Source organism: Pavona decussata, unplaced genomic scaffold (genome assembly GCF_977016875.1).
Source record: "Pavona decussata unplaced genomic scaffold, jaPavDecu1.1 SCAFFOLD_6, whole genome shotgun sequence".
In the NCBI taxonomy this organism is placed as follows: Eukaryota; Metazoa; Cnidaria; class Anthozoa; order Scleractinia; family Agariciidae; genus Pavona; species Pavona decussata.
In genome coordinates, this window is record NW_028145430.1 from 521,638 (window position 1) to 532,160 (window position 10,523).

General features: G+C 39.7%; 1 long non-coding RNA gene across 4 annotated transcripts in view; it reads right to left on the minus strand.

Moving 5' to 3' along the window:
- The window catches only part of LOC146489019 (uncharacterized), a 34,014-nt gene extending 23,691 nt beyond the window's left edge, over positions 1 to 10,323 (minus strand). Inside the window, exons 1-2 of one of the 4 annotated variants that reach the window (XR_014863761.1) lie at positions 10,006 to 10,323; positions 8,845 to 9,636 (exon numbers count right to left, since the gene is read on the minus strand). This is a non-coding gene — a long non-coding RNA (uncharacterized LOC146489019). Of the gene's footprint in view, positions 1 to 3,238; positions 3,314 to 3,403; positions 3,482 to 8,586; positions 8,687 to 8,844; positions 9,637 to 10,005 lie in introns of those variants that run through there. The other 3 variants (XR_014863768.1, XR_014863764.1, XR_014863762.1) reach the window with 3 other exon arrangements.
- Positions 10,324 to 10,523: the final 200 nt, after the last annotated feature.

Below are 10,523 nucleotides of genomic sequence, written 5' to 3' on the forward strand. Positions count from 1 at the left end.
TTTATTTCGCGAGGGTTACCTTAGTACTCAATAAGGTGCTATTCCCTCATTAAAAATAATTGCTTAGGTTTATCACTGAGGGATTGTACTGTATGATAAAAGGCAATCATTATATTCTTGCACATCTTTTGTTTTTCTTTGATTGATGTTTTAAGGTATTGACAGGTAAGCATAGCAGAATTATCAACACTCCAAGGCCACAATGAAAAACGGTCTACAAAACTTTCGAGAATCGTCATCTCTTCGTCTACAATCAGTCATTTGCAATGAAGATTAGCCCGTGAACACGAGAGCAATCGTTAAAATCAGATACAGACCAGGGAGTCAATACAGTGCACAGGATCGGAAGTGTGCACAGCCGTCCGATGTGGTAAAGCCGGGTCGTATTACAACTAATTTTGAAGAGAATTGTTTACTCTGAGGATTGTTTACTATAGGAACTGTTCTGTTTAAAATACTTGTTTGATTACACGGCCCCAAAAGCTTGTAGCTTTAAATACAACCGTGTATAAATAAAGTTACTTTACTTTTACTTTACAAAAATCTGTCAATAAACCTCTTTTCTAATGCAATTTCTGGTTTGCACAATTTCAAAACCGGGTAAAACAAAAGGAACCCGCCAAGAATGCCGTCAACGGCTGTCAACTGAAGTGAATTGTTAGTTTTCATATGGCGTCATAAAAAATTGAAATTCATAACTTAACACAATTTTGGGTTTTTACCTTCATCCAATAAAAGAAAATATAACTTTTCATCGGCTTGCTTGTTTTCAGCAGGATAGCATTTTTTTGTTTCGAAAATAGAGCAGTTTGAATTTTAGATTTTTGCGCAGTGCGTGACAGAAGGATTGCTGCTCTAAACATGTCCCATCGATTTGCCTCGTTTGTTGTTGTTGTTGTTGTTGTTGTTGTTGTTGTTGTTTTTTTTTTGTCTGATTAGCTAACATGTAGTAGAAACGTCTATATCAATGTGTGAAAGTTCAGCAGAGAGAAGAAGGGCTTTGAAATAAGCAACGTAAATTAACTCCAGATGTTTTTGCTGGTTTCCGGCCGCCATGTTGGTGTCCCATACTAAACTCAGTAATTTTCGTTGGTACATTTTCTCGAATAACTCGATTATGAGATATCGCACAGCCCTGTGGCTTTCACACGTTGTTTATGTATCACTCTTCTGCAACATATCAATTTATTGACTTTATCCATTGAATGGTTGAGGATTTTATTTACTTATTTATTTTTTTTATTTACTTGCGTGACGATGTGTGAGGTGCGGAAAACCGCCAATAAGGGGCAAAGACGGTAGATCTTTTCAGATCCGGTATGCTGTATATCCGGTATTCTCTGATGGATAGTTTTGTCTATCCTAACTCTGGTTATCGCGACAGCGGCATGATATATCATTGTTCATAGTCACGCGTTTAATTCTGACTTGATTGAACATTCTTCTTGTTTCTGCCACACCATGTTGACGAGACTGACGAGAGCCAACCAGCTAGAAACAGCTCTCCTCGGTTGCATTTTTGAATCTCGGTTTGATCTCTATCATGTTGCTGTCGTGCATAGTTTTCTATGCAGTATCGTTCTTGCTTACTATTTTTAATATACTTGTTTGTCAATGCAGTCGCCACGCTCTCGGTGAATGAAAAAGAGCGCGAAATTTTATCATTCACGCTGATGTTGTCATCGCGAGAAAGTGACAGACCAAAATAGACAGAAAATATCTTCAGAAAATATTCTCGATTTTCACGTGACGTCACCAAATTCTAGAATTCAAAACTGGGAGGCCTACAAAATTTTTACCTTCATTCAAGGAAAGATTACCTAAAAATATGTCTGTTCACAATTTCTTAGCTCGATGTCGTGCTTCCTTTTGAAAATAGAACAGTTTCAATTTCCGAGTTTCCATCTACAGTGATTTCTTTTGGCAAAATAATCTGTTGCACTCATTGAAATCGGCACCAGTTTCGGTCAGTATTACACTGTAACCAAAAGGTAGCAACTGGATGCGTCGGAAGTGCGGCCGCACGATAATTTTTGTGACTGAGAATATCTTTGCCGCTAAAATTTCGCTTGTGTGATTGAATTTTACATTTATTTTTTCTTTTCTTTTTTTTTTTTTCAGCCAAAAAATTGATCTGTAATGCGACCCGGCCCTAACAAACATTTTGTGGGAGGTGAAACTTTAGCCTTATGAAAACAACCAGTCATGATAAATGATTCGTGTTTTTTTTTTTTTCTTTTTTTTTTTTTTTGACGTGGGCAAGAGAAAAACTGGAGATGGGGGGATGTTTTTTTTTTTTGTTTTTTGTTTGGAAGGGAAGTCGGTCCTCGAGATATTAACCTAAATCAGGCTTTACGAGGAGGGGCGGGGCGGTCGGGGGGGGGGGGGGGTTGAGGGTTTGAGGGGAGAGGGAAAGGGAAAAGAAAAGCCTGACACGTGTCTGAAAATTGCGGCTAATCAACGTCACATTTCAGTTACACCAAGTGTCAACATAAGCCTCTAAAGTAGAAATATCTCTAAAAAGACTGCTTCTGCCATTGGTGCAATTAGGCACATAAACATCAAATCCTTGTTCCAACTTACTTCGATTATTGCAATGAGGTGCGGGGAAACTGTAATTGTAAAGGCCTTCCTGATAAGCTTCAAAAACTTGAAAATCGCGCAGCCAGCGTTTTGATATCTGCTGGCAATTCTGCTGGTAATTTTTAAAATCAAATGATTTGTTCCAGGCACTGGGGCGTCATCGAAAATCAGATCGTAAATACTCCCATACAAACTCTTATATTTTCGCCGTGACTCCAAGCTCATCGCTCACAGCTTGAGCTTGGGCCGCCTGTGGAGGAGGTGGAGGGGTTGGGTAATTAGGTTCTTCCCCGCGGAATTTTGAGCAAAAGAGAGTTTGTTCGCAGTCTACCGGTCAAATGCGCCCTGAGAAGTTGCTAGACTTAAAACTGTGCTTACAGCGTTAAATGAATTGTCGCTGAAGTAAAAATGCTTCAGACAATCGGACAAAACACTTTTAAGTCTTCAAGTGGTTTACTTGGTTAATTAACAGCTTCACCGGCAGTCTTACCTTTTGGGAATGAACTTCCTAAACGGCATGAAAGGTGACAACGGGCTTGGTAAAAGAAGCCCGGGAAGAAGGAATGATCTGAAATGACCTAAAATAACCTAATTGGATTTAAAATGACCTAAAATGATTTAAAAGCAGCTATTCTTAAATGGTGTCTAAAATTACCTAAAGTGATCTGAAACGATCAACAACCGGACCAATAACAGGGTAGAACAACGATCGTAAACGAACTCAAGTAACCTAAAAACAGTTGTACAATGGTCTTAAATAACCCTAGAACCCATAAGACTACTTTCACCGTACGCGTTCCAAATCACAAAGAAAGCTTACCTGAAAATTAGGTTGTTTCCTTCGCGGTCGTTGTTGAGTCGTCACGGAACGTTTCTCAGGGTAGAAGCTTTGCATAATAACCATACTAGGAATAGTTAACCTGACCTGCTATAAATCACTCATCTGTGATCTGGTGCGCGAAGAATTTGTTTATGGAAAATGATTTTAGCTTTTTTACATCCGACAAGATTGGTCATTCATGCTGTAATTATATGGGCATTCTTTGAAATCAAAGAAAACTTGGAAAGTAATATTAGCGTCCAAAATACAAATATTACACTACAATGCGACCGATTTGCAATTTATCTATGATCAAACACTCACCCAGTGATGAACACTTCGGAAACCGAATTTTATTTTTCAACACACCGTTGCTTACATACTGGGGCGACAGACCTGGGTGGGCTCAAAATGAAATGCGTTTTCGGGCACAATGAAGGCACAATGTTCAGTTGCAACACAAAGTAGGAATAAAAAGAAACTGCTTTTTTTCCTGGATAAATTTAACAGAGTTCGTGATAGGGAGTTTAATTTATATCATTACGTTATGGATCATAACATTTCTTTAGGTCTAGCAAGCGAGTAGAAAATACAGTTGTGATGGTGATTTATCAGTTTTCTATGCAAACACAGCCTTTAAAGACTGACAGGTGACATGAAGGCTGGATTTATTGTTGTTGTTCTTTTGTTTCAAATGGTGATCTTGGAATACAGCCGCCTCTCATCGCTCCCGGCCCCGATGGTGCGATCATGCGAAACGCCCATTGGGCCGGGAGCGATGAGTGGCGGCTGTATTCGCAGGCTATTCAGTAAGGGGCTCGATAGAATGCAGCATTTTATACAAGTTAAGCGGACAATCAGAAACTAACTCCGTGCCATTAGTGTTGTTTCCAGGTGCATTTTACGCTTCTTTTTCAAGGATCGTGAGCTCCTGGTATTTTTTTTTTTTTTAGCCCTTTTGAACTGAAAACTGATCAGTATAGATTGAACCATTTTGGCCTGACTAAGTCTGAAAACAAACCTGATTAAGCCTTGCACTTTGCGTGTTCTCAAATAGGTTCAGGGTTTGGAAGCTGTGCGGGAAACGCCAACAAAATTTCACCATACTCGAACTCAGGCACGTTCTGTTGAATTTTACAGAATTAAACAAGGCCCGAAATGTTGAAATGTACACTGTTGAGCTGATACGTCATTAGGTTTCGTATACATTAAGAACAAAACATTCTATTTTTCTCTCTACTGGCCGCCATATTGAATTGGGGCTCCTATCGGAGTCCCGTGTCAAATTCATTTTCCACACGAAACAATTTCTGCTGGGGAACTCTGTAAACTGACGATCTCGGACCAAATATTTAACTGTCATTGAAACTTGAGCCGTGTAGATGCAGTAAGATTAAGTCGGGGGTAAACCTTGGAAAGCCGTTTCCACGCCGCTTAAAATCGGTTTAATGGAAATATCTCGTTCACGTTTCAAGCAATCCAAAAACTCTCTGCTTATCCCGTGAATCTATGTTATGCGGTGTTTTGTCAATTTTTAGGTGAATTTTGGGTATATTTGGGAGGAGATAGTTTTTCTAGAAGGATTGGTAAAATTAAGAATAATAAGAAATATTGAAGATTTAGTGACGTTTTAAAATTAGAATTTGTAGTTAATAATTAATAGACGGATACCAAGTTAGTCCATTGGAAACCTGGGGTGCTCTTGCGTGGGTATCAACTGTCTGTTGGTGTTTTAATAATCATTTTCTTTCTTTTATCTCTTCTTCAAATTCACGTTTACCCACACCTTAGAGAGAGTGATCCTAAAGGGGCACGCCCAACACGCAAGACCAGGGAAATTTCAAAATGTTAGCTTGTTGCTATTGCATATGCCTACAACCTGGGGTAGGTTATTCTATGAACCAATAAGAACAGACGTTCTGGTGCGCCACTGGCGGTTCACATGTGGTGAATGGCACAAGTGAAGGAATTTTATTTACAATTGAAATATGACATGGCATGTGCCCCTAGAAAAGGCCTGAGTACGTCGACTTTTACGTATGCTTATTGCTCAATATAGCTTGCAAATAAGCCACTCACTTCCATTTCGATTCGCTGAACTAAAAAGGTGTGGTGAATGCAATCAGACTATTGATTAATTGAGCCGCCGAGACTAACATTCCTTCTGCCGTGAGCTCGAGACTTTAAAGAAAGCAACGCGTTGTAAAAAAAAAATGATAAAAAAAATCAAGCGCGTGAGCCCCTTGAACTAGTTTGATTAAAATTTAGCATAAGGTTAAATTACATTGCAGTATTGACTTTAGAAATAAACGACATACTTTTTCACTTTAACGACCACTCACTTTCACCAAACAACTCTATGACTTGAAGGTGAAAAGGTTATTTGAGGCACTTTAAAAAAACAAACAAAGAAAAAACAATAAAAGCTAAATCAGTCGTTGTCAAACTGAATATGCCCCTCATTACCCGTTTGTTCCAAGTATCTCGGAGGTAAAACGTGCCTCCTGGGAACCAGAAAATGTTTCGATTCTGGATCTTTGTTTTAAGAAATCAAAATAAACTGACCGGTGGTTCAATAACAATCAACCGACTGCGTTCCGCGTTCGTACGCAACCGAAAAAACACGACCAAATATTTTCCGACCACAAACATGTTTCCTCTTACGGGGTCCTAAAGCGAAGGACATTCAGTAACAAACCAAAGTTTATTTAACTCACAGATTCTTTTCAACTTTTCTCAGCGAAAATTACTGGAATTTGATAAAAAAGTCTGCCGTTCACGTTCCTGAGATCAATCTAATGAACGACGGTCAGTCTGAATTGGCGGATCTTATCAACCTTACGAGGTCAATAAACAGATTTCATATTTATTTTTATCTTCAGTACGGAAACCCGAAGATGAATGAACTTTCATCCGAAAACATGTTTACTTAAAGAAAAATAAACGTCGTAACTTTCATAAATATTATTCCTTGAATGCTAGCTCTACGAAAATTTGGGAAGCAGATTTCAATGATAAGCATGGTTATGAAGTTGTTGACCTGCAAATAAGGCAAACGTTTTAGAGAATGGAAACCGCTATGAAACGTAAAACTTTTCCATCCGATCATTTTACAACCTATTTTCGTGATATGCATGCGGTGTTGAACACCTCGGTCTCAGTGCGTGAAATAAATAATTTCAAAGACAAAGAGCTATAATATAAACGTCTCTAAGTGGCAAAATTACCCAATGTTCGTTTCCACTCTTCCATTGATACAGCACCACATTTTCTTTGGGAACTACTTGTGATATTTTCCACCCAAACTTGCCATCTTGCTGTGTGATCTCCAAAACGATACATTTCTAACAAATACACATTGATAAATAATTGCTTATTACATACGCTGTTTCTGGTCGTTTTTCAAAGCTTGGGGCCTGAACTTTCTCTTCCAGCCTGTTTCAGTCAGTTCGGCTCCTCTAAATCTTAGTACTTCTAGAAGTTGGTACTGGATCGATCAACTTTTATGATTTATTTTTAACCTGACAATGGTGTATCATTCAGTAAGTGACACAGGCAAACTCGTAAAAAAGGAAATTCGACCGCTCCTATCACTGAGTCGAACCTAAGACCTTCTTATTACGCATAATAGTTCGGATGCTCTACCTCTGAGCCACAGGAGACTAATGGGAGCTTTCAAACTAGAGTAATTTTAACTTGTTTTCTACTCGTTTGAAAAGGTGTTTTGTTTAGGCTTAATTAGTGACAACTCTATTTTGTCATTTCAGATATTCTCTGCACTCACCTTTAACCCACTGTCATTTTTTTGTTTAGAGATAATTCGCAAAAATAACAGAATACAAGCAAAAATAAGTTTTGTCCCGAACGCAGCATTTTTGAAAGTAATCGTTGTCGTTGTCGTTGTTGTTGTTGTTACTGTAGACCGCTCTACTTATAGCTATTCACAAAGCTTGCGAGTACACACAGCGCCGTTTGAGACGATACGACCGTTTGCTTGCAACTCCACTGTAGTGATATGCGACTCCAAAGTTCTGTGTGCTATAGGCAGGCGACGGCACGCTAATAAAAATTTTTATCATTCAAGTCTAACCGTGAGCCTCGTAAAGTTTAAACTTTGTAAACTATCTTTAGTAAAGTAATATGACTTAGTGGCAATTATATCCAATAAGGAAGTTGCATGTAAGGACAATGTAGTTGCAGATGCCGTTTAAATCAACCTGAGGATTAGCGACGACCCGGTGTCGTCGACATGCAAGGAAATAGCGCCCATGCCGACAAGCATTTTGACAGACTAGAACGAATGCCTTCTTGCACCGTTTTTATCTCGTGAGTAAAACCCAACAACTGTTGAACTACGGTTGTTCATGTAATGTTCAATGTTGAAAGTACGCATTCAAAGAGTTGAACGTTGCTACACGACTTATAGGCGGCGGAGCAGGGGACAGGGAGGCTGTAGCCCCCCCAAAGAAAAAAAATGAGGGATGGGACACAGAGCCCCCCCCCCCCCCCCCGCCCCCCCTCAATGCTTTTGTGCCAAAAATACCGCTAGCGCAGCATAAAAATTGGGAAAATATTCAATCTCGTGATTTTTTCACGAATCGTTTCACCAGCATCGCGCTTGGCAAAATAATATGTTGTAAAACGTTTGATGCAGTGAGAACTGCGCTACCCGAACTATGTCAGGTTACAAGTATACGGACCATGTGCGATGCTTTCACCAAAACACTGTTAAGAGAGGTATACAAACTCTTACGAATGTATTTGACGTGGCAGTAGCATCTGCGACTTCAGAGCGCGCATTTTCTACCCTCAGACGACTCAAGAACTGCCTAAGAAGCACCATGACCGCCTGAACAACTTAACTGCCTACTGATGCATTGTCACAAATCGATTACGGACACGCTAGGCACAGTAAAGATTGGAAGGAGGTTTGCTTGTGCCAACGACATGACAACGCAAAGGGCATTTTGAAAAATTTGAGTAGGGGTATGCGCATGGCTGGGTGAAAGATGTGACCAGCCCCCCACCACTCCCACCACCATCGCATTTCAGCAAAACGCTCCTCTCTGTACGTGGTTGTTGAATGGAATACAAGCGAGCTCTACTCTGTTTAATAACGTGCAACATGTTGAACGGCAAAAGCCGGAAAACATCAAGCAATTTTAGTTAACAAGCCTACATACCGATGGACCCTGTTGCAGCTTGTGTCATTGCCTCAGTTAGCAGTCAAAATTATTGTATTTCGAGGGAGACCCGACAATATAGCGAGCTTGTAAACCTTTAATTTAAGAGAGATTCAATTACGGTCTTCCGGAAATCAGAATATGGAATTGGAACATTAGTCAAGCATGCCATAATACATCTGTAACAGCGCAAATGAAAATTACCACTCTCTGATACAAACAGAATATGTAATTTTTAAGGAATATATTGCTACATACCTCCAACGATTCTTGTTAAAAGATCAACTTATAAGACCAGCGTTCGACCAGTAGTTCCTTATGGTCCTTTCAGTCCACCGTTCAGAGGGAGGGGTAGGTGTGGACTCTTGTTTCACTTACTGCTCAAATGTCTTCCTTTATCAGTCCAACGTGGTGCTATTCCTGTTTCAAACGGGCTTCACGTACATGTTCCAGATAGTTGCTGATTAATCAGCTTACTGTCATTTACCGTATATTATTACACCGCAGAGTTCGAGGGCCATTTGGCTTAAAATAAGACTTTTTTTTCGCAGCGCAAATCATGCAATCGGACGGGTTTCGACAGCGGGCGGAATTTCCAATGTGGCCCCGAGCCTACAAAGAAAGCGTTTCCGTAGGGTTTTGTACCGTTTTCGTTTTCGTTTGAACGCGCGGAAATTGGGACGAGATGAGAGTTTTTTCGCCCAGTTTCCGGGTAAAGGGGCGCTGGACAGATGTGGGCTCTTATAAGCAATAGCTCAAAAAAGGGCTTTCATTAGAATAAATTATATTGTGAATGCTAGTTCGTTGTCAGTGACAGTTTATTACTTATATTTAACACATGCCATTCACATATTTGTTTAATTCGCGATTTTCGGAAACTTGTAGAACACACAGTTAACGACATTCTAACTACTACTTATCAGTCTCCTTATGTTAATTTATTTTGTTCTTGAACTCTTCCTGTGCTTAAAAGAAAAGAAGACAGCTTATTTCTGGTCAGTAGCGAGGCTTGAACCTTCTAGGACTGTTGTCTTGTTTTTTTCTCTTGTCCTAACGAAGAAAATAGGTAAAAAAATCGAAGTAGTCCAGCATATTCTAACATAGATCGGACTAGAGTCTTTGGTTTATTTACATAGAGTGTTTGATTTCCTAAAGTCACCACGAATTCTTCTTAATTTGGACTTGTGCATGTGGATGGCTGGAATTTGAGTTTATTCGTCAACAACGCGCGGGCAAAAATTTGCTTTTATGAAAGCCGCAGTAGAATATTTGTAAGGAATCTGGTCCAGGCTATAATGTTCAGTATGGAAACCAAATTCTACTGGTGTAAGGACATCAGTCAGTTTTAAAGAAGAAGTTTCTCGTTATTTAATAAACAACAACAATAACAACAACAGCAACAACAAACCAGTTACTTACCCGAGCAGAAGCTACTCCAAGGTCTTCGCTCACGTTTGAAGGAAATGCAATGTAATCTGCCCTTTTACCACGGCCTTTTTTGCATCTACGTCTCCTTGGTCTTCCTTCAAAGGATTCCACTTGGTTGAACAGAACGCTGTTGAGAATCAGCCACAAACTTAGAAAGACGACGAGGCGTGTCGAATCCATTCTTGAGTTCTTCCTTGCTGAATCGAAAGCAGGCTAGTTCACTGAGTTTGTCTTGGCGCGAATCGGCTCCTAAAACGTGTCGGTGCGGTTGAATCACTCGTTGACATAACCAGCAGAACAAATCGCTTTGTTTTGAGTTAAGGAAGTGCAACAGATAAACCACCTGTGTCGATATTAATGCTTATTAAGTTACACAACACCATGTGGAGTAATTTAAAACCGTATTCACGAAGAAACTACGGCCAAGGTCGTCAGTTTAAAACTGTTTTCTGTTTTCCGTATTTTCTTGCTCTCTCGGCTATCGTAACATTTGCAGCTTCTGGAAATCA